The sequence below is a fragment of the Semicossyphus pulcher genome, unplaced genomic scaffold (assembly GCF_022749685.1).
Source record: "Semicossyphus pulcher isolate SPU_LCO1_2020_fin unplaced genomic scaffold, fSemPul1.0.p SCAF_6, whole genome shotgun sequence".
NCBI lineage: Eukaryota > Metazoa > Chordata > Actinopteri > Labriformes > Labridae > Semicossyphus > Semicossyphus pulcher.
This window is the reverse complement of record NW_027211737.1, coordinates 394,500-421,376: the sequence shown is the minus strand read 5'-3', so window position 1 is coordinate 421,376 and position 26,877 is coordinate 394,500. Positions and strand designations below refer to the sequence as shown.

The 26,877-nt window shown below is 41.1% G+C and overlaps 1 pseudogene; it reads left to right on the top strand.

Moving 5' to 3' along the window:
• The window catches only part of LOC138609697 (ribonuclease inhibitor-like), a 38,579-nt pseudogene extending 11,915 nt beyond the window's left edge, over positions 1 to 26,664 (top strand).
• The last annotated feature ends 213 nt before the right edge of the window (positions 26,665 to 26,877 follow it).

Genomic DNA, 26,877 nt, shown 5'->3' with positions numbered 1-26,877 from the left:
GCCGTTAGTTATTGGAACAATGTAAAAAAAATAAAAATAACGCAATTAAGTTTAATCAACTAAACAGGATTTAGGTGAGAGTGTCATGAGTCATTCTAGTTTAGTTATGTTTTTGTCTTGTATTTCTGTGTTCAGTTATTATTTCTTGCTTTACCTTGTCACTTTGTCTCCCTGTCATGAGTTCTCATTGTTTAGTTTTGTGTTTAGTGTATTCCATTGTGTGCCGTGCCCTGGTTGTTTTCGCCTGCCCCTTGATTGTCTCACCTGTGTCTGATTAGCCTCACCTCCTAAATTTATTTAGTCTTTGTGCTCCCCTGTCTCGTTGCCTGCTCTTTGTCGTCCTTCCTCTGGAGTTTTGTCGCCCATCGTGTGTGAGTTTATGTCCCTGACCTTTTTCTGGATTATCTTCGTGCCTCCCCTGATCCCTCCTCATGTTCCCTTGGATTACCTTTTTCCCGGTTTTGTTTGTAAGTGTTTTGCTCTGTTTTGTTTGTGCATTTTTGCCTTTTATTTAATTAAATCCTTATAAGTCTGCTTCTGGGTCCTCACCTTTTTGTTTAATTGGAAACTGTGACAGAGAGGACATAATGTATGTGAAATCAGCATTATGTTAGGGATAAGGTTAATGCACATTAAAACAGCACCTGAATGATTTTTACTTTATGATTGAAGTGAGGTTCAGCCATGAGCCTGTTCTGCCTGAGCCTTACCTTTAAATGATGTTCTGGTATTTTATTTTTAAATGTTTCCATGTACATTTTTGTCCTGCTGGATTGCTCCTAAATTAATGTATGTATGTAAATTTTAGCTTCTATTCCAGTTGTGATTAAATATTAAATAAATAGACCAGTTCAAACTTGCGCGTTTACACAAGCAGCAGTTTCTTCCCGCGCCGCTGCTCTCTCTTTTGCAGCTGTAGCCGTGTTACTTTATTTGTCCGCATGAGGATTTTGAGCTCCACCGGTGTGACGTAGGAGGACCTCTTTTTGTTTACCGTTGCCATGGTGAATCGTGGTATCAGGGCTCCATTAATGCTGGCTTTTTATAGTCAGTGTGCACGCTCCGGCTGAACCTACTCAGGGTTGATTGAACTAACTCAGATCAGCTGTTCTGAAACCAAAAAGCCAGCGACTTTCAGCTCAGGGTAAATCAAACCCCAGTCCGGGGTTAGACGGAGGGTTTGTTGAACCTTCTTTCTGAAACAGAATCCCAGTATGTTAACATGAGAGGAGCGTGCTACGCTACAAAAAGCTCCACTTCATGTCTTCATACTGGATGTTCTGCATTACTGACAGCTGATGAAGAGAGTCTGAGTGTAAACACTGATTTTCTGTCTCTCTCATCAGGTGCTGGTGATATCTGTCACTGGTTCTGTCGAGAGAGGATATGCTGGTGATCCAGGGAGGTTAAAGCAGCAGCTGGCGTGTGGAGAGGCTCTGACTCTGAAGAGAGGAGAGCTTCATCCTTTGATTGTTTTTTTATGACATGACTGAACATTAAAACAGTAATGTGCATTTATTTACATTATTATATTTTCTTTTTGTTGAACCTGCGGTGATGTTGAGGAGGTAAGATAATAAATTGCCGTGGAAGTTAAAGATTATGATGTTGATTTTTTTTAATTTGATTTGTTTGATCCTGCTAGTTTTCACATTACATGATTAAAAACGGAAAAAGAGGCAATGTGTGGGACTTAAGAAACATTAAACCACTTAAACCTGACTGGAGCTAAAATACTTTTTCCAGTGTTGTGACCAAGTCTTTGCTCAAGTCCCAAGTCAGTCTCAAGTCATTTGGTCCAAGAGGTGAACGAGCTTTTGCGGTTGCAGCTCCAAAACTGTGGAATGAACTGCCACTCCACATCAGACAGGCCTCTTCACTGTCGCATTTTAAATCTCTTCTTAAAACCCACCTCTTTTCTCTGGCTTTTAATACCATGTAGCGTGTTGATCTTGTGTTTTTATCTTATTTTATTACTTTTACCCTTTTGTGTCCATCGTTTTATTGTGCTTCTGTTGTGTTATTAATTGTGTTTTTATCTTGCTGTGCAGCACTTCGGGAACCCTGTGTTTGTTAAAATCGTGCTATATAAATAAAATGGATTGGATTGGATTGAAGTCTCAAGTAAGTCTCGAGTAGTTTTTTCTTGGGCAAGTTAAGTCAAGTCACAGGTTATGCCAAGTCAAGTCAAGTCGAGTCCTTAGTTAAGGCAAGTCAAGTCACTTTTTTTCCACCCAAGATCCAGCACTCTGACCTGTAGTATCCAGTCTTTACAAAGAGAAAAGACAAGGCCCGCGTTTCTCAGATTCGATCGTTCTTAAGGACTTATGAAGGCTCTTAAGAAGGGTTCGGCTAAGAAGGAGCGCTAAGATAGGGGTGTTTCCCAGACGCGTTCTTAACTGCCTTCTTAAGATCCAAAGAAGCTTCTTAAGAAGCTCTTAGTGGGAGCTGTCCACCGCCGTGGTGCTGAAACTAAATCAATCGATGCCAGGCAAATCGATCACCCACCACTTTATCAGCGCATAAATCACACACAACACCCTGTGGTCCCCACACACAGGTGCAATTAGGCTACGCGCGCGTGTGTGTGTGTGATCACAGCTAACAGGTGTATCCAAGTAGTAATCAAGCCCATTAACGCATATATACCCCCCTGTGGCTAGGCACACACATGTGAGAATGGAAAAAGCAGCCAGCAAACGAAACAAGAGGTCACCCTCGTTTACCGCAGAGGAGATGGCCGTATTAGTGGACGAGGTCTGGCAGCACCGTGATGTGTTATTTGGGGGAACAAAGGGCAAAAAAAACATCGCATTAAAGAACCGAATTTGGCAGGCCATAGCCCAAAAGATGTCCCCCTCTAGTCCCTGTGGCCTGCGAGACTGGGGTGCTGTAAGAAAGAAGTGGCAGGAGTTCCAAAGCCAAACCCAAAAAAAAGTGCAAAGGTGAGGCGAGAGAGCATGGGCACGGGTGATGGCGCACCTGGTGCTACAACCCTCACTCCGGACGAGGAAAAAGTCCTTTCCATAATTGGAAAGACGGCCTCTGAAGGCATTAGTGGGGGCATCGATCTTCTGGGGGACGAGGGCCTCTCAGAAAACAGCAAGGGCGAGGAGGAGGAGGAGGAGGAGGAGGAGGAGGAGGAGGAGGAGGAGCCATCTGGGAGCAGAGCGGCCGTTCAATTTCACTAATCAATCTCCCTTCATTGCAGGTGATGCAGATGCAGACGCCCAGTAACGACAGCGGTGCCACTGCTTTTTGTTTCTCTTTGTTTTTTTTAATAAACTACTTTTCCTTTTCAACCATGTGTTGTGTGGATCATTTTGCGTCATTTCCTAGCTTTCAAGCCCTATACATGATAGTTGATATGGGTTGTGTGATGGTAGTGGGTTTAATGTTGGGAGTAGGGTGGTGCTGATATCAGTGCTTGGTTACTGGTGGTGACGGGGTAGGGGCTGATAGACATCAAAAGAGATTCACAAGCTCCTCTCTGGTCTGGACACCAGCTTGGTGGAGTGCTGCTCGGGATTCGCGGGGGGCGGGGTTGGGGGCTTCGTCTTCCGATGTTTCCCCATCTTCATCCACAGGAGGCGGCTCATCTGCTCCAACGCGCACTGCTATGTTGTGCAGCATGGCTGTGACAACAATCACGCGGCAACATTTCACAGGTGACAAGCGCAGCCCCCCCGACGAACGATGGATACATCGGTAACGAGACTTCCACCTGCCAAACACCCGTTCAATGTGGGTCCTGGTGTGTGTGTGGGCCTCATTGAACCTCTCCTCCTGTGGTGTTGCTGGGTTGGTTATCGGTGTCACGAGGTAACTCCGGAGAGGGTAGCCACTGTCCCCGAGGAAGATTCTCCTGCCGAACTCTCCTCTGCCAGCCTTCTGCCCCACAGCTGAGTTGGCCCACACGAAGCTGTCGTGTGTGCCTCCTGGCCACCTGGCAACGATGTCTGTGATGAGGCCATCGTGGTCCACCGCCACCTGAGTGTTGATGGCAGCGTAATGTTTCCTCCCAATCCAGCACGGATCCACCAGGGAGGGATTGTGGATTGGGATCAGTGTGCCATCCACGACACCAATCACCCGGGGGATCCCAGCCATGGCATGAAATCCACGGTGGACCTGGCGGACCTCGTCCCGTGTGGTGGGCATTCTGATGTGTGTCCGGGCATGGCGCAGGAGGATCGGTGTCACGGCTGCCACACTCCGTGAAACCGATGCCTTGCTGAGGCCGGTGCCGTCCCCCACCACCTCCAGGAAGCTCCCCACTGCGTAAAAAAGCAGCGCGGCCAGGAGCTGCACCTCCGGGCTGAGGGCAAAATTGCAGCGGGTTGCCCTCTGGATGTGTGGTGACACTAGCGTGACAAGGCGTTGGATCTCCACACGGGGAAGCCGGTACTTGGACTGGACAGCCCGGTCCGACAGCACATTAAGTGGGGAGAAGTGGCCCCACTTAACGGACTCCGTAGTTTTCTCTGGACCCCTGCCCAATCTGACGAGTGATGACATGTATAGCCGCATGTCATCATTCAACCGCTGGCTGTCGAGGTGGTGCCCAGCAAACGATGTGGGCTTCATAGATAACTGGCAGACATTCTGGGGAAAGCCTGGTCTTATCGGAAGAGACGGCATTCATCCCACTTTGGATGGTGCAGCTCTTTTGTCTCGTAATATGGCTAAGTTTGTTAGTCGTAAAACCTGACAAACCAGAGTTGAGACCAGGAGGCAGAGCTGTAGTCCTACACACTCCTCTGAGCTTCCCTGTGAGCAGTTTCCCAGCCACAATGTTCATGTTATAGAGACTGTGTCTGCCCCCCAACCCAGGCCTTTTACTACAGTTAATTCAAACTCAAATAAAAAAGGACTAAATCAAAAAAATTTAATAAAAATTAAAACAACAACCAAAGTTATGCCAAAAAATATGAGAATTAAATGTGGTCTGTTAAATATCAGATCCCTGTCATCTAAAGCTCTATTAGTGAACGATCTGATATCAGATTATCATATTGATTTACTCTCTTTAACTGAGACTTGGCTGTGTCAGGAAGAATATGTCAGCTTAAATGAATCCACTCCTCCCATTCATCTTAATACTCATATTCCTCGAGACACTGGTCGAGGTGGTGGAGTGGCAGCTATCTTCACTTCTAGTCTTCTAATCAATCCTAGACCAAAACTTAGTTTCAGCTCTTTTGAAAGCCTTGTTCTGAGTTTTTCACACCCAGCTTGGAAAACTTTACAGCCTTTTTATTTTGTTTTATTTGTGATAGTATACCGCCCTCCTGGCGCATACTCTGATTTTCTAACTGAATTCTCAGAGTTTTTATCAGATTTAGTCCTGAGTTCAGATAAAATAATTATTGTAGGGGACTTCAATATTCATGTAGATGTTGACAATGATAGTCTTAGCATGGCATTTATGTCCCTTTTGGACTCTATTGGTTTCACTCAAAGTGTAAACCAGCCTACTCACCGCTTTAACCACACCCTCCACCTTGTTCTAGCTTATGGCCTTGAAACCGAAAACTTAATTGTCTTCCCACAAAATCCTCTTTTATCAGATCACTATTTAGTAACATTCGATGTCCTATTAACCGACTACTCTCCAGTTAACAAAAATGTACTCACAAGATGTTTGTCTGATAGGACTGTAGCTAAATTTAAGGAAACAATTCCAGCTGCTTTTAATTCTTTACCACATCTGTTTACTACAGAAAGCTCTTATGCTAATGTTAGTCCCTCTCAGCTTGATCAGTTTGTTGATAGTACTGCAGGTTTGCTGAGAAGTACTCTAGACTCGATTGCCCCCTTAAAAAAGAAGATTATTAAACGACAGAGGCTAGCTCCATGGTATGACTCAGAAACTCGTAACTTGAAGCAAATGTCGCGTAAATTTGAAAGAATGTGGCGATCCACCAAAACAGAAGAGTCTCGTTTACTCTGGCAAAATAGTCTTAATAAATACAGGAAGGCCCTACGGCATGCTTGAGGTGTCTACTACTCCTCCCTCATAGAAGAACATAAAAACAATCCCAGCTACCTTTTCAGCACTGTAGCCAGGCTGACAGAGAGTCACAGCTCCACTGAGCCAAGTATTCCTATAGGCCTCAGCAGTGATGATTTCATGAGCTTCTTTAATGACAAAATCCTAAAGATAAGAGAGAAAATGTGTAACCTCCTGCCGTTAACTGGTGCAGATGTATCTTTGGAAACTGCTCAAAAACCTGATGTTTACCTTGACTGTTTTTCTCCAATTGACCTTCCTGAGCTAAATTCTCTGATATCTTCATCTAAACCATCAACCTGTCTTTTAGACCCGATTCCAACCAAGCTGCTTAAGGAAGTCTTTCCCTCAATTTGCACTTCTTTACTAGATATGATCAATATGTCTTAATCAACGGGCTATGTACCCCAGTCTTTTAAACTAGCTGTAATTAAGCCACTTCTTAAAAAGCCTACCCTAGATTCAGGCACCTTAGCTAACTATAGACCTATATCTAACCTTCCTTTTATCTCAAAGATCCTTGAGAAAGCAGTCGCTAATCAATTATGTGACTTTCTTCATAACAACAGTTTATTTGAGGACTTTCAGTCAGGATTTAGAGTCCACCATAGCACTGAGACAGCACTTGTGCGAGTTTCAAATGATCTCCTTACTCTTACTGCTTCAGACAGAGGACTTCTCTCTGTACTCGTCCTGTTAGATCTTAGTGCCATCACATCCTGTTACAGAGATTAGAACATTTAATTGGCATTACAGGATCTGCACTAAGTTGGTTTGAATCTTATCTATCAGATCGATCTCAGTTTGTTAATGTTCATGATGTGTCCTCTATGCAAACCAAAGTTAGTCATGGAGTTCCACAAGGTTCTGTGCTCGGACCGATTCTTTTTACCTTATATATGCTTCCTCTGGGTAATATCATGAGGAAACACTCCATTCATTTTCATTGTTATGCAGATGATACTCAATTATACTTATCTATGAAGCCAGACGAAACCAATCAGCTATCTAAACTAGAAGCATGCCTTAAGGACATAAAGATCTGGATGACTAGAAACTTTCTGCTACTTAATTCAGACAAAACTGAAGTTATTGTGCTCGGCCCAAAACACCTTAGAGAATCTTTCTCTAATGATATAGCTGCCCTAGATGGCATCAGCCTGGCATCCAGCACTACTGTTAGGAATCTGGGAGTTCTATTTAATCAGGATATGTCCTTCATCTCCCACATAAAACAAATATCAAGGACAGCCTTCTTTCATCTTCGCAACATAGCAAAAATCAGACACATCTTGTCTCAAAACAATGCAGAAAAACTAGTCCATGCATTCGTTACTTCCAGGTTGGATTATTGTAACTCGTTACTATCAGGCTGCCCTAATAAGTCACTAAAAACTCTAGAATAGAATTTAAAATCCTTCTTCTTACTTACAAAGCTCTTAATGGTCAGGCACCATCATATCTTAAAGAGCTCATAGTGCCATATTACCCCTCTAGAACATTGCGCTCCCAGGATGCAGGCCTGCTTGTGGTACCTAAAGTCTCTAAGAGTAGTGTTGGAGGTAGAGCCTTCAATTACCAGGCCCCCCTCCTCTGGAACAATCTACCAGTCAAGGTCTGGGAGGCAGACACCCTCTCTTCTTTTAAGAGTAGACTTAAAACTTTCCTCTTTGATAAAGCTTATAGCTAGGGCTGGCTCAGGCTTGGACTAGCCCATAGTTATGCTGTTATAGGTTTAGACTGCCGGGGGGATCTGACACACCAAGCTTCTCTCTCTCTCTCTCTCTGACTCTCTCTGACTCTCTCTCTCTCTCTCTCTCTCTCTCTCTCATATTAATGCAGCTCATTAACTCTGTATCTTCTGGTCCCATTAACATTACTAACCACATATCTTCCCGGGAGTTCTTGTGCTCCCTTGTCTTGAAGGTTCCTGAGGATCGTTGCTGCAGACCACCTGCTGCTGTGGACCTGCTCGACTGCAACAACTACTAACATCAGCCTTCCCCATAGTATCATTATTGTTGCTGCTAATGCTAATAGTAGACCTGTTGACTTCAACTGTTACAATCACGATTACCTCAGCCTTTATCATTACTCTGCTTCTCGCGCTAATTTATTTATTTATTTATTTAGCCAATCTTCACCCTAGTCTACCACTATTATTGGCATTGTAACCATAAGTATGTGTCTGTTGTTGTTCATGTAACAAGGACATATGTTGTTGTGGTAACAAGAACATATGTTGTTGTTGCTCTCTTTGCCTGTCTCTATCCTGCATCTCCTTCTATCCCATTTTCGGCCCATCCAGTCGAGGCAGATGGCTGTTCAACATGAGTCTGGTTCTGCTCGAGGTTTCTGCCTGTTAAAAGGAAGTTTTTCCTTGCCAATGTGCCGAATTGCTAAGTGATACTCATGGTGGATTGATGTTGGGCCTCTCTTTAAATAACTTAACAAAGAGTCGGTCTAGACCTGCTCTTTCTGTAAAGTGTCTCGAGATAACCCTGGTTATGATTTGGCGCTATACAAATAAAATTTGATTGATTGATTGATTGATTGAGAAGTGCTGACGCACATAGGCATTTATGTAAACCATCTGGCTTCGCGCACGGCGACGCTGTTGGTTAGCAGCGAGAATATGCTGTATTGCAGCCATGGTGTCTCACACGCGTGGACTTCAGCAACGCCTTTATATAGACAAGCAGGTGGAGCCTCTCTTGATGAGGTTCCAGCCGAGTTCAATTACACCTGTCAGTTTCCCTGATATCTGTGAAATACCACAGGGTTGTTGATGTTTTTATAGCTAATGTAAACTCATATGCAGATGCCGAATGTGTGTGAAAACGTAATAAGTGATAGTAATGATGATTCATTTTATTTATGTAGCTACAGGAACACATGGGCAATTCTTTATTTTTATATCGTTATTTTTCTTCTTATGCTATTATTTTTCTTGCGTCAGTGTTCTGCAGCTGTGGGCGCACATTCATCATTACGCATGGTTTTAGTATTCCTTTGAGTGTCAGATATAACTTTCCCTGACGCGGCTGCAGTGAGCGTTTGGTCGCTAAGAAGGCTGTTAAGAGTGGGTCAGGCTGATCTTACATTTCCTTCTTAGTGAAAGATCTTCTTAAGCTAAGAACGACACGTCCTTCTTTCACAGCGCTCTTAAGAGCGCTCCTAAGAAGCTCTTAGCGTGTAAGAGCTTCTTAACGAATCTGGGAAACGCGGCCAAGGTCTAATAATGATATTATTGGCCAATTTATAACCTGTTCAAAAAGTCCATTATCTATCTATACCGCTTATCCTGTTCAGGGTTGGAGCCTATCCCAGCTGTCATTGGGCAAAGGGCGGGGTACACCCTGGACTGGTCATCAGTCAATCACAGGACTGACAGACAACATTTCGCACTCACACCCTATGGGCAATTTAGAGTCACCAATTAACCTTACGAGCAAGTCTTTGGACTGTGGAAGGAAGCCGGAGACCCCAGAGGGAACCCACGCATGCCTGAGGAGAACATGCCAACTCCGGGGTTTGAACCAGTGACCTTCTAGCTGTGAGGTAACAGCGCTCATTACTGGGGAGCTTTTTGAGTCGTCCAATCATGACTCCCAGTTTGCGCTGCATTCATACTTGATAGTTAGACAGAAACTTGACATCATTGAATTTTACAACACTCAAACTTATGAACACACGCAAGTCATCCGAGTCATCATGCCTCAAGTCAAGTCTCAAGTCATTAACTTGCAAATCCAAGTCGAGTCTCAAGTAATTTATCTTTTGTCAAGTCAAGTTGCAACTCAAAACAGTGACTCAAGTCCAAGTCTCAAGTCCACATCTCTGTATTTTCCTGATGCTGTTTTTCAGAGGGAAATCACAGACTGCAGTCTTCACAGACTAAAGTTTAAATTGTATCAATTGCAATTCTATTAATCCTTCTCCGTGATTTGCCAGCTGCCTGAAAAGCCCAAACTAGCTGGTGTATCCCTGATCCTAACCAACGGCTGCTGACAAGATGGCGGACCAATGGGCTGCAAAAAACTTTTGGAGCCATATTTAGCCACGTACTAAGTAAACTCTAGTCAGTGATATTTTCTCTTTAAAATGCGATTAAACGTCAATTTTCAAATACTAAAGATACGTAATGCCTCCAAGATAACAATTTTGTCATTCTATTTACATAATCAGGTTGGTTAATAATAATTGGTGTGGTTTAAAAATATTTGTTGGCGTGCATAGTGTTCAAAGATAGATGATCAAATTAATAAAAAATATAATCACATGTTATTTTAATATTTTGGATAACTTAACATGTTTGTAATAAAGCAGGAGGACTGTTATAAAATGTAATTGTCTTAATTTATGGTCCTCAGTTTACATACACAGTAGAATGACAGCTGAGGATCCTTTTTTCCCCCCCGGTAAGTTAAGTGTGCGTTTTAGTTTGCAGAAGTGGCTTCGGCCGCTCCACCCGGCAATTTCTACTGTGCAGACTCTGGCTCCAAATGATGTCACCATCACAAGATGGCGGCCCCTGTCATGGGGGCTATTTTGGCATCACTTTGGTACAATGGGAGCAGATGGAGATGCATAGTCCATCTATATATACAGTCATTGGCTATAATTGTCATTCTACTGTTGGGCATGCTTTCTGAGTCTGCAAGACAACGTCTCCCTTGAGTCGCCTGTACATGAAATGTCTTATTTTTTATTCATTGTGTTCTTTTGCGTATGTGTTCATTGAGCTTCATCATAATCCAGATCATTCAATAGGAGCAGCTTTGGACAATGTGGAATGCTAATATCAAGTAGGTCAGATAAAGTTGTAGAAACTTTTTTCCAAAAATACACAACCCCAGAGCAATTCCAGAAAGGAACCTCTTTCCCCAGAAGAGCAGAGCTTACAGTCAGGAGAGGATATCAGCTTCATAAGGTGGAGCTTCTTAGATACATCCTATGCAGAAATGTGAAGTGTATCAATCACTACAGTCATTGAAGCTCCCATATATGTGAACGTTAACCTCAGACCAACACAAAGAAGCTGTTCTGCTGTTAAATACGCCGGCGTGCAGGATCCTTTTTTTCCCTGGTAAGTTAAGTGTGCGTTTTGGTAAGCAGAAGTGGCTTCAGCCGCTCCACCCGGCAATTTCTACTGCGCAGACTCTGGCTCCAAATGATGACACCATCACAAGATGGATATCTATGTATACAGTCATTGGCTATAATTGTCATTCTGCTGTTGGGCATGCTTTCTGTGTCTGCAAGACAACGTCTCCCTTGAGTTGTCTGTACATGAAATGTCTTCTTTTTTATTCATTGTGTTCTTTTGCGTATTGAGTTCATTGAGCTTCATCATAATCCATATCATGATAAAAAATGTGAATTGTCCAGCAGCTCTACTATAAACACAAGCCAACACGAGCCAACAATCAATCATTTAATACGTTGCATCAAATTATTTAAGTAACATTAACCATGAAGTGGAATACAATGCGGTCAGTTTCTCAAATTACTGTCCCTACAACATGGAGGGCAGCATCAGGGTTACTATGACCAGTTCGAAGAGCCATGCAAAGAACTCCTCCTTTATGTTTATTTTTTTTCTCGGATCTGTATACAAGCTTTCAGTTTACTGGCATGGAAGCTGTTTGCATCTTATAAACACAATCGTAGCTGAGTCTGCAAGAGGAGAGGTAACACAATGGTTAGCAGCTTATTTCAACATTCTGAATAGGAAATTATACAAAATGCACTGAATTTAAGTGATGCTTTTAATAAAACTGAATGTACAAATGTGAAGTATACATGTGGGACTGATGATCCCTACACAAACCCAACTGTGCCTGTGATTCAATGAGCCTTATTGTTGCTACAGAAACAAAGTGATCAGGGGACATTTTTCTAAACAGACAAGACAAACGACAAAGCAGTTGGGGGGCCAAGTCAGCAGATTAAAAGTGAATTCATGATTAAATTTGTTATTAGCAATAGTTGATCCTGAAATTAAGAAACTTCTTGTGGCATCACAAAGACAACCGCCGCAACATTTCTGCGAAGACGCTTTTCTAGCACAATGCTTACAGTGAAAACCACAACCATTGCTCAAGGTAGATAAACCCAGCTAACTATGTTAAGTTTGTTGAGCAATCTTAACCTAGTTTGCTTGGTTTAGTTTATTTATTTTAATTTGAGCTAAGAATAGGCAGATGATCATGAAGAAACCTGAGCTAAAAGGTAAACGCGTCATTTATAGTAAACGCATCATTTCCAGTAAACCGCATGGGAGGAGAAACCCGGTGATATAGGATTATATCGAAACGGAGTAAAACGATAAAACTGAAAGTGTTGTGTCTATCAGAGCTCAGACTCCATTTTGAGTCGACAGGGCAGAAGAAGAAAAAGGATGTGGAGGTAGGGTGAGTTTTAATAAAATATTGTTTCACTGTCAAAGAATTTGGTTCATCTGTGAATGAAGCAAGCTTTGCTGAGTAATCCTTTTAAACGCTTGAGCAGACTTGTTTCATGGTTCTTGTGGTCTGAGTTCACAGGTAGTCTTACTGGTTATCTCTCAGACTAACTGAAGTACAGAAGATGGCATTGGTTTTATTTAATAGTATTGCATTTTACAGTGAATATTTTCTCTGCCACTACAAATGACAAAATTGTTACGGCTGACTAGTTAACCCAAGTGCAGAAGCAGAGGCTGGAGGCAGAGAGTAGGGCAAGGATGTAGTTTATTCAGTAGCCTGAGTATGGGCAGCAGGGATCCAGTACAGAGGGAGCCAGGGGAAGGAGCAGAGAAGGAGGGCAGCAGGAGGTCTGGAGACAGATGCAGGAGTCGGCACGAGAAAACTGCAGGGACAGGAAACATGAATTAGGGTATGGAATATATTGGCAAAAAGAGGAATACTTTCAAGTGGCTTGACGGTGATTAACTGCATAAACAGAGTCTACGATCTGGCAGGTTGGAGGAGTCAGGAATGGATCTTTATCACAGGCTGCTTGTGATGGTTTGCAGCTGACAGCCTGGCTCCCGCACACCTGCTTCCACTCCTGCAATTACCCACAGACACACAGACAGGAGGGGGAGGGGAAGAGAGCCTGCAGGCTAGGTAGGAGACCATGACAAATATAATGCATCCTAAACATTATTACTACATAAAGCCTTCATAACACATCTTAAGCTTTCCAATGGTCTGTTTTATAACATGGATTAAGCTGCAAAGGTGTTCAGGACATTGTTTTATACCCTTAAAGCCCTCTAAAATGCAAAAATGAGCACTTCTTTCTCTGACTTCAGATTAGGATTAAAGGGAAACTTTTTTTTTCACAAAATGGGCTTTTTGGCTTGCCATCACTAATTTTTTTTATTTTTCATCAAGGCTTAAAGGGGGCCAAATGAAAATTAAAACTGCCCCAAGCATGGACTCGGTGGGAGCATGAAGAATCCCGTAAGATCACCTGGGCAGAGGCTTCGCCAGCCATTCACTACTGCACTACACCCTTAAACTCCTTGGAGTGAAAGGACTGCAATCCAGGAGAGCCATCAAGAGTACCCTAGAGGCCGCAGAGAGGGCCTCAAGGTGGCTGTAGATCCATAGGGGGGATCCGTGGAACAACGCGCCACTTGGACACAAGCCGGGGACTGATCATCCCCGGCAGGGTCGCCCGGGCGAGGGTTTATGAAGATTAAAAACCCGAAACACCCTATGACCCGGGTTCTTCACTTATGATGTGTCCAACTATCACCGGAAGGTGTATTCAACACTATCAATGTTATATATTTTTTTGTAATAAAGATTTTCGTCTGTTTTTTATTTTATTGGACTGAGTAATGGAATTTTAACTTCACCTTCAACAGCAATCAAAATGTTTTTAAGATTTCAAAACATATTCTCATGTTAGGAGACAGATTACATTTTCACATATTAACAACAATTCTTCAAAAAATCTAAAATATCATTAATAAATATTATGAAAATACGCCTCAGACAGAGGTAACATAGACCTGACGGAGTTGACACATATCTGACGGTGGTGACGAAAACCTGAATTTGTAGTCATTTTAACTATCAAATACATTCAGTCAATCAATTCAGCATTAAGTTTGAATTATTTGATTTGATTTCTTTGAATTTGTTGAATTCTTTCATTAGAACTTTGTGGAATCTGAGTTTTTACTGAAGAAGAGCTGGTATTTTCAAACGCAACATTCTCTCTGTGGTGGTTTTATGGCAATGGTATGCTCTTGTGTTTTCTGTTTTATGCACCATGTCTGCTTTCATAATTTGCTGTTCTCTTTTTGGGCCTTCCTGGGTTTGGTCTGTAGTTTTTTCATTTCTCTAGAATGTCTCTGCCTTGTTAGGACCCTCTCTCTTTTCCCTGCATCAGCCTGTCTGTTTGTCGGTGGGGTCTTATTCAAGTCAACTGATGAACTAGGGATGCACGATATTGGATTCTTTGCCGATATCTGATATGCCAATATTTTCCAACCCTTTTTGCCAATTTGCCAGTTTCGATAATGATATATTAGGCACATTTGTTTTTTCTCCACCTAATTGCAGAGAACATCAAGTCTCCCCTGTAGTGGAGTTGATATCATGCCTACTCTTATTGTTGTGGCCCACTGGCAGATGCAGATATAACATAATACACAGCTTTTTAAAATGCACAATTTCACTCGGCAATATAAGAAAAGTACTTTAACTTGTGGTTATGTACAAAATGCCATATTTAATTGTAACATTTTCTTCAACTAAAACTGTAATATTCAAACAACTTAGACATGCTCTCCCTGAGACAATCCTGACAACAGCCACAGCTAGGGCACATTTTAACACTGCAAGAACAATTGCATACAATGAGATCTGTCTAGAAGGATCATGTGAAACTAAGTGCATTGTACAAATGTACAGTGATTAATGCCAACTGAAATAGTGATCTCTTTTTCAGTGTGTTAAATAAATGAGACTAATGGGCTATAAAAACTGCCATACTGCAGACATCTTGCATCCTTCTTCATGCTTGCTGGAAGAGGTGTGGTGCAGGCAGTGGGCGCGCACACTCGCACCAAGTTAATGTCAGTATTACGTCAAGCTTTTTTAGGGAATCATCGAGCATTTAGGCAGAATTAAAGTGTTGTTTTATCAGCAGAAAAATGACATATGCTGATATCGATAGGTCATTTTCAAGCCATTATCTGCAGATACAGATAATGTGCTGATAATACTGTGTATCCCTATGATGGACTATCTGGTGGTGTTGGGGGTGTTGGTTGAGCTTGTCCTTGCTTTCTTGATTCTCTCTGGTTATGCCTCCAATTCTTTCTCCTTTTCCCCTGTTCTCATTTTTCTGTTCTCCTTAATTTGCTTTACTTTTCCTTCCTCAACTCTTGTTTCCATCTTTGTCTCTCTTGTCTTAGATATTCCTCTTTCTGGCTGTGAACTGATTTTCTCTCTCCATTTTTTTAATACTCTCTGTTCTGCACTCCTCCATTGACAGATGTTACCCAGCCATTCTGGACTAAAACACAAAAAAGAACACTTCATATTTTTGATATTTTCCTAAAGCCTACGAGAGAGGCGTGTCTATGTACCCTCATCATGCATTATGTTCTTTAAGTTCCTAACCCAACCCTGATTGACCCCACAAAAGCAATAAAAAGCTGAAAATGTTGTATTTATTATTTATACATTATTAGATAAACTAATACAATATTTAAATTTTAATAATATAATTTAGAAAAAAACCTGATGGACGCAACTTCAGGAGACTATAATGACCTAAAAATTTAAAAAACATCATGGTTGTGACACATGAAATATTAACATTACAATTTAAAATACTCTTAAACTATACAACTTACTAGAGCCTATCTGTCATTAATGCACTCTGCAGAGATTGAATGTGGAAAGGGGTCCTTCAGAGTGACAGCTATCCCTAATGTTGCCTGATTTTATTAGATTTTAAGGAAATGTCTGACGGTGTTGACAAAAAGTGGGGACACAACTTTGAAACCTTAAAAATCATGAATGTGTCATTGACAAACAACTTTGCCCTGACATGAGATGTTATTAAGTGTTCTTTTTAATGAAACAAGCTCTTTTTAACCATTAAAAAACCATTTTCATCCATTTATTCCATATGAATGATTGAACCCTCGTCTGGGGATACGCTGTTTTAGATGTATTGAGAAGACAGTAAGTGTCATTGGTTTAATATAATAATGATTAAATGAAATTGAAGGTAATACTTGCGTTGAATACATTCTATTATTCATCCCTCATATCATCTACAATTGCAAATCATTTTATTTTTAAACCTAATAGCAGTTAAAACTGCTGGACATGTTTTGTCCCATGTCTCAAGAATCAGTTTTTTATTGTTAATGTTATTATTAGTTAATTTATCTTGCTTTAATTGTTTCAACTATTGCGCAATTTATCTTGGTTTTATTGTTTTTATTATTGCGTAATTTATCTTGGTTTTATTGTTTTGTTAAGCACTTAGTTATATCTGCTTTGAAAAGGGCTATATAGATAAACAATATTATTATTTATTGTGGTTGTTACATTCTGTTGTTGTTACGTAGAAATTCACACCAGAATGACCTGATATTTTCTGATTGACACTCTAGGGCAGTGGTTCTCAAACTTTTTCTGTCAAGCCCCCCCTTGGAGAAAAAAAAATGTCCAGGCCCCCTCTCGAGCCCCCCCCCCCCAAAAAAAATTCAAGATCGTGACTGTTCTTTTCACTTTTCTCTGAGTAATTTGCTGTGCAAAAAAACTCAACTATTTAAATTGCTTCATCAGACTTTTTCAAATAAAATATAATAAAATGTGCAATAACTTTTTCCGAACAATAACAATAAAGTTCAATCAGTGCTTAAAAAAAACAGTGTTTCCGCTACATACATTTTGCTGTGGCGGCCCTGAAACAGTGACAGGAGTCACAGGACATCAATCACACGTGAAGTCGTGGCAACCAAATAAACAACAGCGGGACCAGTTTACTCCTCACAGTGTTCTAACAGGTAAAAGAGGGTCCGACATTGGACGCTCTGTCCGCTCACAATCAGTTCTGGTACGCAATCTTATCTAAACAATCATATTGTGTATCTCCGTACGTCCCTACCGTAAATGCATTGATTGTCGCTGTTTATAAAGCTTATAAAAAGGTGCACGTCATTTGGTAACAATCGATCGCTCGTTTTGATCGCTACGTCATTAATAACGTCCATCGTTTACACGCAGCTCACGTGCTGTTTTGAATTGCGAGAGAAAATATTTAACTTTTGTAACTTAATTAAACAGAGGGCGGATGAGGGTAGTCAACAAAGCAGACAGAGAGACAGACAGATAGAGGGGGTCGGGGCAAGCAGCTGTGCAGAGAGCAGAGGTACAGGTGTGTTGAGGGAGTGAAGCAAAGCAAAGTGGTCAGATTAAAGTAGATTGGGAATTAAAACTTAATACAGTGAAGAAAAGAGAACAATTAGAGTGTGGAAGTCTACATGTGCTTCTCACAGAAATCACTGAGATATGCGAGGGCAACGTGTTTGTGTACTGTGCCACCCGAAAATGAGTCCGGGTTGACCGACGTCAAAACATAGCTCCGCCTGCTACATTTTCCAAACGTTGGCGCGCCCCCCTGTCATTCCACGCCCCACAGTTTGAGAATCACTGGCTTAGACTGACAATACCGTCTGGCTGGCACAGGAAAAAAACAAACGGTCATACAGGTTAGCAGGCAGCATATTATTAGCTCCTTGTCCAGATCACTAGGTTTGGTAGGGGAGACCGGGGCATCTTGTCACACGGGAAAGTTGTCACGTTGTTAATATTTTCAACCTCAAGAGGGCGCTACTTAAAAGTTCAATACTAGTTCTGTGCATCTACTTGGTCTGATGTCATATCCTTTCTTTGACAAGCAAAGCACACTATTAAATGAGGTGAGGAATGATTTACCATTTTTCACATTCTAAAGTAAAAAAATTGAACCTGACATTTTTTTAAATCTTCTTCTAGTTAAAAATCTTCACAATTATATATTTGTACTTGGGAGAGGAGAGCATGAAGTGTCTTGTTATACTTTTGCTAATGACCTGCTTTAGGCTAGCTTTAAGATATAGCAAACAATAGCCAACATGGTGGTTTGGGGTAACTTGTCTCAGTGATTTTGGGGCAAGTTATCACAAGTGACAACTTGCCCCAAAAATCACTAGGACAAGTTGCCAGTATACATAGACAGAGAGTCTGTTTGTCAACTGTTGTCATATGTAATTTTGAATTTTGTGAATGTGTTTTTAAAGAAAGGAAGGAAGGAAAGGAGATGAGATGGTCAGGAATTATATATTACACCAGTGAAGGAGGCACTTTTTGCCTGCCTTGCCTGTGCCTGCCTTTTACCTTTTTACAAGGTAAAAAAGTAAAAGGCAGGCACAAGGTAAAGAGAAGAAGAATCTATTCCAACAGAAATGTGGGGGAACCAAATCTATAATATATCTAAAAACAAATCTAAAACACCAAAGAACCAAAGAAGGCAGTTATAAAAGGAAAGACTCCAGATGCATCTTCATCCAGTGAAGATGAGTGCCTTTGCGTTGTTTGTATGGAGCCATTTGCAAACAGCCGTCCAAGATAGACTTGGGTCACGGTCATGTCCCAGGATTGATTTAAGTTCAATGTTTGAATTGATCAATCTTTTTTTCTGCAGCTGAATTTAATTTTGAGTTTGAAGTAAAAAAAATAACCCAACAATGAATTGGTTCTTTTTTTTTTGTTGAAAAATCTAGTGTGACATCCTACCCCATGTAGTGTGACAACTTACTCGCTGATGGGGCAAGGTGTCACATGTGCACACTCAATATTTATATGCCTACAACTCTGTATTCAGAAAAAACAGAAAGCTCCGGCACTCACAGGATCAAGTAGAACTGACTTTAATGTGGGTCACAGATGAACGCGTTTCGGCTCTATGCCGTCTTCAGCATACAAAGGAGAACAAAGGAATTGGTATATATGCCCAGGTGAGATTAGATGAGTGAGAGGTCCGCCCCGCAGGAAGGAAGAAGGGAACGCAGGAAGTGTGTCCATACCAACACAACATTCCACTTACTGCAAATCACATGGACAAATCCCTTTCTAAAACAAATACATAGCAGAAAATATAAACCATAATTTCTTTGCCACTTCAGACAGTCAGTTATAAGATAGGGGGTTTCAACAGCCCATTTACATAGAATAATTTAGTCACACTATGCATATAACACAGTGCGTATAATGATAGATATTAACAAGGACAAGTAGCATAAAGTAATTGTTATACATGATTAAATTAAGAGCTGCATGTCCCTGCCGAAAAGTGCAAAGTCCTGCACAAGGTACAGAACCATCCAACATGTACAGACATAGAATACATAGAATAAATATGGTTACATAGGGAAACTACCCTGCAGCAAAATATAAAAATATAGAAAGTGGCTAATCCTATCTTAAATTCATGTATAGAAATATAGATATATACACACATACATACCTAAATCATCTCAGTTTGTAAAGAATGAATCCAAAAAGCTTCCCTCTGCAATAAAAACCTGTCCAGATCTCCACCTCTTTTCAAAGAATGAACCTTTTCAATGCCCTGAAATTTGAGAGAACAGACATCATGGCCTGCTGCATTGAAATGTCTGGCCACAGGAGATTTTTCATCTTTGTTTCTTATGTTGCTTTTATGTTCAGAAATCCTTGTTTTTAGCTCACGTTTAGTTTTACCTACATAGGCTAGCCCACAGGGGCATTTTAAGAGGCAAACCACATATTTAGTTTTACATGAGATTGTGTTCTTGATATTAAATTCCTTACCGGTATGAGGATGGAGAAAGACGTCACCTCTAATCATGGCACTACATTGGGCACAGTTAGAACACGGAAAATTACTCCCTGGTGGATTAGAAAGAAAATGTTTGGGAGGATTATAGCAGTCAGCCTCGACTAAAGTGTCTCTAAGATTCTTGGCACGTTTGTTAGCAAAAATAGGCAGATCTTTAAAGGAATGGCCTGCTACTGGGTCACTGGATAAGATGTGCCAGTGTTTAATGACCAAATTCTTAATATCCTGTGACAGTGGAGAAAAGGTGGTGGCCATAACCAATTTTGAATCCCTCTTTGAGAGAGGTTTAGTGGTTAATAAACTTTTTCTGTCTATATTTGTTACTTTCTCTAAACTGTTGCCAACCACATGGTTATTGTAGCCTCTATCTCTGAAACGATTACACATATGAGTAGCTTGTTCTTGAAAGACATGATCAGTGCTACAGATTCTCTTTGCTCTAAACAGCTGGCTATATGGAAGACCCTTTTTGAGGCCGTGCACCCGAAACGATACTTTGTTACCTATTTTTGGAGTTGTGCGCGCTGCCACTGCTGTATCTATAACTCTGTATTGAAATAAGATATGTATGGAAGCCCGTTTCTGCCACTTGGATGGGAAAAAAACGTCCCGTAAGTCATTATATTGACATACTTTCTCAATATTATGACTTAGTATCTCAATATTTTGAATTATTTTCTCAATTTTTTGAATTATTTTCTCAATAATTTGACTTAGTATCTCATTATTTTGACTTAGTATCTCAATAGTTTGACTTAGACCGACCACAAGGAAGTCATATGCACTAGCTTGCTTTCTGTCACTTTCATCAGAAAAGAGGTGATCCTGTAGGTGGATGAAGCAAGCCATCCCTGTATTGTTGTGCTCTCAACAAAAGCGAAAGTGTTTCTTAAAGGTATTGTGAATCTACCTGTACAAATGACAAAATGTAGTAATGAAATGTTGATTTTGTTGTTACACACGATAGACTACGTCCAGAATAACATTAGCCTACAGTAATAGCATGTGGATGACCAGTCTTATTACTCTGCCAGATTCATGTTTAACGTTAGCTGTTAGCCTACTTTATTATTTATCAACTTATTGAAATTCAAAGTGTAAAGTATTGTAGGCATAGGGAAGCAAGGCTGCTGGGGGTGCTGCGACCCCACGTGTGCAAGCCCGTCAGGCAAAAATAGCTACAATGATCGCGGAGTGGCGAGACACGCGCGGCTCATGAAACAGTTGGCACATGTTAAATATATATTTTTTGGCTCCAGAGAGAGCCGCTTACTGTGGACATTTGGACATAACACTCTGCCTCTACCCCTTCCGTACGCTAGTATAATAGCTTTTTACTCAGGCCCATGTCAAACAGCGAGAACTTTCCACGTGATTTCTTTATTGTGTGTCACTGCTGTGCAGTTGTGTTACCGCTGCAAGTATCGTAGGACATTAAAGTAGCGAAACTAAAACTGTGGCTATTAACTTGCCAGGTGAGAGTCAACTTTCCAGGGGATACAGAATTTAATTTATTATTATTATTATTATTATTATTATTATTATTAATGCTATTATTATTTAGCTTCTGAAATAATAAAACAATAGGTAGTGACTTGCTGTTTATATAACATAGGCCTACAGTATATAACCTGTATGTTTCAATGCCTTTAAATCCATGAAAACATGCAGTGATACATTGCAGAACAGAGCATTACTGATGTGGTGTCACAGATAAAGAAAAAAGAGCATTTCATATAGGATTGACTGGAATATCAGTATTAAAGTCCAAATGCAAAGTTATCCTCATCCCTTAAAAAAGTATAAGTTATTGGTAGCCCAAGACTCTATTTTTGTGTATGTGATGAATGTATGATGATTGTCTCCATTTATTTTTCTTATTCTTGTAATGCATGTTCACAGGATGAATGGCCTTAGTGACTTCTTAAGAAAGAGAAATGTTCCAGAGGAAACAATAGAGACCCTGGAGCATGAGAAGGTACTTAACAGCAATAGCAGAATATTTCAGTCAAACATCTGTTAGGTTAGGTTACTTTATATTGTACCCATAGGTTGATTTGTTTTGCAGAGTGGAAGGAAGACAAGCATTTACAAACAGGATACAGTAGACAAACATGATCAAGTGTTCAAGGCTCCGATATTCAGGAATCAGAGACTTTTTATTATTCTTAATAAATGATGTATTGCTTTTTAGTTTAAGATAAGCAAATGTTATCAACATAGATTAGGTTATCTAATCAGGATTGCTTTTTGTTTTAGATTGATGCCAGTGCAATACTGCTGATGACAGATGAGGACTTAAAGAGTTATTTGCCATCATATGGTGATCGCCTTGCAGTGTTAGGATTTTGTAAGTGGAAAGATGACAGCCCCATGAACACGCCTGAAAACAAAACTGGCCAAAAGAAAACCTTATGATGCAGGAGAAGGCAGCTCAAGTAGATCTCAAAGACTTTCAAGAGGTGACTATTGATGATGTAACCACTGTTGGACAATTGTACACTGACACAAAACTCGCCCTTCTTAGGTTTTATTTGACCACACGGAGGAAAAAATTGAGAGTCCACACAGTCACAGCACAGGTCGGGCTCCTTCTTTAGAGAGACAAGAGAGCCCTCAGTCTTCCACTTCTTCTCTCAGTGTTGCCACAGCGCTGCCATCCACTACCATTGAAACAGTCAGCCCTGAAGTGATATTTCTCAGAAGCACTAGTGATGACAATTTTGACATTTCACTATATTCCACAGAGGGTGGGAACTTACAAGTTCTTGACAGCAGCAACATTTTTTTTATAGGAGACTTTTCTGAAAATGAGCCACAGAATTTGGATGATACACTGCCTGTTTCACCAGAAACTGTGCCAACCAGTGAGAGAGTGAAGAAAATATTGGTTGTACACAGAGGGCAGGTACTACCAGAGTTGACAGCGCATTTCTGTGATGATGGACTTCAAGAGGCTGACATCAAAATCCAACTTGTTCTGCCAGATGGAACACCTGAGAAGGCGTATGATGATGGAGGAGTTATGAGGGATTGTCTCTCAGAATATTGGAAGGAGTTCTATGACCAGTGCACAACAGGAAATACTTTTAAAGTGCCTTTCTTAAGGCATGATTATGGACAGAAGCAGTGGGAGAGTGTAGGCCGAATAATTGCTTTTGGATGGACGAGGGAGAAATATATTCCTGAGAAAATCGCGCCTTTCATATTAGAGCAAGCTGCCTTGGGATATATGAAGAGTGATGTTGTGGAGAATTTCCTCAAATACACGCCTGAATCTGACCTTGCAGTGTTACAATCATGGCGTTTAGATTTTAAGCATTGATCAAGAAGAATTAATTGAGATCCTAAATAACCAGAGCGGCAGAGGGATACCAACTGCCAGCAATGTCCACGAAATCCTCCAGGAGATAGCCCAGAAAACGCTTGTCCAGGAGCCTGCCTATGTCATTGAACAATGGGCAAAAATACTCAGCACTGCCAGGGACAGCCTTCAGGACCTCACAGCAGTATACGAAACCCTGCAACCAACTGTGAGAAAGGTTGCGAAGACCCTCACCTTCCCAGAGACAATGAATGTCCACCAAAAGGACATTCAGAAGTACCTAACCACATACTTGAGGAATGCTGATATGCAACATCTGTGTTTGTTCCTCAGATTCTGCACAGGGTCAGATCTTTTACTATTTACTTTACCCAGATTCAAGGTTTCCAGAGAAGACCTGTGGCCAATACATGTGGCTGTGTGCTGGAACTGTCGGTCCATTACGACAGCTACCCTGACTTCAGCTCTGAGATGAACAGAGGTCACAAAGGTCTTAGAGTCTAATGTGTGGGTAATGGACATAATCGAATGTAGTCCTGGGAGTATATGTGTGTTTTACTATTCAAACACAAATCTGATGTAAAATCCTTTAATTTATTTTTATGTCAGTGACCAAGTGCCCTCATGTAAAACCTTGCATAAAGTTCATGGTGGATTGATGTTGGGCCTCTCTTTGAATAACTTAACAAAGAGTCGGTCTAGACCTGCTCTTTCTGTAAAGTGTGATGATTGAATGATTGAATGATTGATTGATTGATAATTAATAATAAAATATAAAATTAATAATTTAACAAAAAAAAATTCTACAAATGTTAAATCTGGTTTGCTGCCTATCATATTCACTGTTCATACTCTGAAGCTACAGTTAGACCTATAGGAAGAAACTGTGCTGAAAGAGAATCATCAATGTGAATACGTGCGGGATGCTCAAACAAAGACGTTACTTTTCAAAACAAAAGACACAACAGAGGACAGAAGACTATGGGCCCTATCCCCGACGCAGTCGTCATTTTCACCCCCAGTGCCCACGTTGTGTAAAAAGCGAGTCATCTTGCGCCACCGTTAGCGCCCATGGGCGTGTTGGTTTTGATATGAGGTGTGGTCAGGCAAACGGGTGGCGTGTTGCTATCTAGAGGACGCAGAAAGCGACTGCGCCTTAGACCAACAAAAACCTGGTCTACAGTCTAAAGTCTATGGCGCGGTCTGTCTCCGCTATTTAGAGGGCGCATTACGGACATACATCGGAGAGTTCACAGCACAAGTCTGCTTGTCACTCACACGGGGAGGCACAGCGCTTCTACTAATAAGGAAAAAGCGGTGTGTTTGCAGATACAGTGAAAAAACGTTGCTTAAGGGACAGACTGCAAGCTTCGGTTTCCCCTCGTCTCCTTAAATCATGATGCTGCTTTCAGTTTGTTACCGATCTGCTGAGAAGTGCTGGAAGATCTGGACAAGCTCTCCTCCACACACACCTGCTTCACCTCACCTCAGGGAGATTCCTGCTCCAGCCGTGCACGGGTCAAAAACTACTGAGACCGACACAAAGCTCTCCAAACTGCGCGCTGATATAGCAGAAACCGAGACACACTCATACACACGCAACTAGGAGGTAAATTAATTATAATCCCCAGACATAACTACCGGTGGCACCGACAATTGTGCCCACAGATATTAAAACACTGTCCAGTCTCTACGCACGAGAACACAGCCATGTGATCCAGCAGCAACAATAAGTAAATAAACATTTAAAGCCGACCTTTCTTTGATGGTCAGCACACAGAACTTTAATAAACATAAGATCATGTCCTTCTGGAGATTTAAATCATTAATGCTGTGCCTCGTGCGTAAATGTACACAGCGTGCCTCTTTTCATCTTCGTTTCTGCTGCAGTGGGATCGCTTCAGTGGCTTTAACATCAATCTGTGATTTGACATGTATCGTACAGTGACCTGTGTTTTTTTCTGCGTGTTCAAGGACACAGTGGGAAGAAATGAGTTGAATATGCCGTTCTGAGTCCGGTTTATATAAGAAGAATGCCTGGAATCCGCCGTGTAAATAGCAACATGCCTGCCTGCAGGCACACCGGGCTCTTAAAGGGAATGAGAGCTGACACTCTGGTTTGAGTCATGTTATGCCGAAAACACACCTATGAATAATCCAGGGACTTAAGCCAACCTCTTTGCGCCTTGCGCCTCAGTTTGTTCCCAGATTGTGTGCCGTCTAACAAGCAAAAGTGCGTCAGACGCCCTAAGCGACATGCGCTTTAGACTGTGCGCCTTCCGCCGTCTAAATAGGGACGATAGTGTTTAATGCTGCTGTTTCACGCACTCCTAGGTTATATATCGTGCATTTTAAATATTGTAGAGTTTTTTTTACCTTGGAGTGTGTGCACACATGCCTGGTTTTAGTGGGTAAGATCAGTTGAATCACTAATTTGAAAAGCAGATCTTTAAAACAATATATTGTATGTCAAACTTATTTTTAAATTAAATATTTTTTAATATTTATGTCATGACAGATTTTCTGGCTGTGAAATCTCGGAGACTCATTTTGAAATGTTGGCCTCAGCTCTGATGTCAAACCCCTCTGACCTGACAGAGCTGGACCTGAGTCTCAAGAAGCTGCAGGCTGTCTGAGGGTCTGCAGAGTCCAAACTGTAGACTGGAGACTCTGAGGTCAGAAACCGATCTTTGTAGGGATCATTTCTGTAATGTTGTCGGACACCTGGGGTAACAATCTGAGCCTGACAGTGGCAAAACAAGCGTACTTTGATCCTTCGCAATTGCCATGGTGAATTATGTTGCAGCCATTGCGGCCGTATCGCAGCTAGCTCATTTTGACACACAAATTTGTAAAAAAAATACTGAAAAATACTGAACTTTTCCTTTAACAAGGAAAAACAATTCAGTACATTTTGTGTTTTTATTCCACATTTTTCAACAATATATTTTGATGAATTTCAAAAGCTTCTGGGTCACGAGTCTGGTCCACTGGTGGAAATGGCAGAGTTTAAGAGGTGAAGTCACTAAAACCTTATTGAAGTAGCAGCATGTTGTAGTTGATGTAAATAAGAGCTCTTTGTCACTATTGTATTTTAAAATGTTAAACCTACATCATGTCAGGTTTAAGTGTTTAAGAGTTTCCATTTTCTTTACCTCTACTCTCTAAATCTTCCTTAGCTCTCAAGAGTTAATTAGACATTGAATGATAATGAAATCGGCAAAGATTTGCATTATTTCTTCTTTATTCAGTTTGTGTGGCTCCTTTTTGTCAGACATGAGCTGTGCTTCTCTGGGCTCAGCTCTGAAGTCCAACCTCTCCCATCTGAGAGAGCTGGAGCTGATTTACAACAATATACAGGATTCGGATGTGAAGCTCCTGTCTGATCTTCTGAAGACACTGCAGACTGGAGACTCTTTTTTATGTTTCTGTACTTTAGATAAGATTTTTTGGGGCAACTTTTCACTTTTGACTCTTATATTTCAATACAGGTTTCTGTACTTTATACTCCTTAAATTATTAAAACAGACGGGTTACTTTAGCTTTAATACATTTGAGGGGAATTATATATATTTTTTGCGTCATTGCGCGCTGCCTTCACAACACCATGACTGATCAAGCCTAAATGGATTGGACCACAGTCAATGTGGCG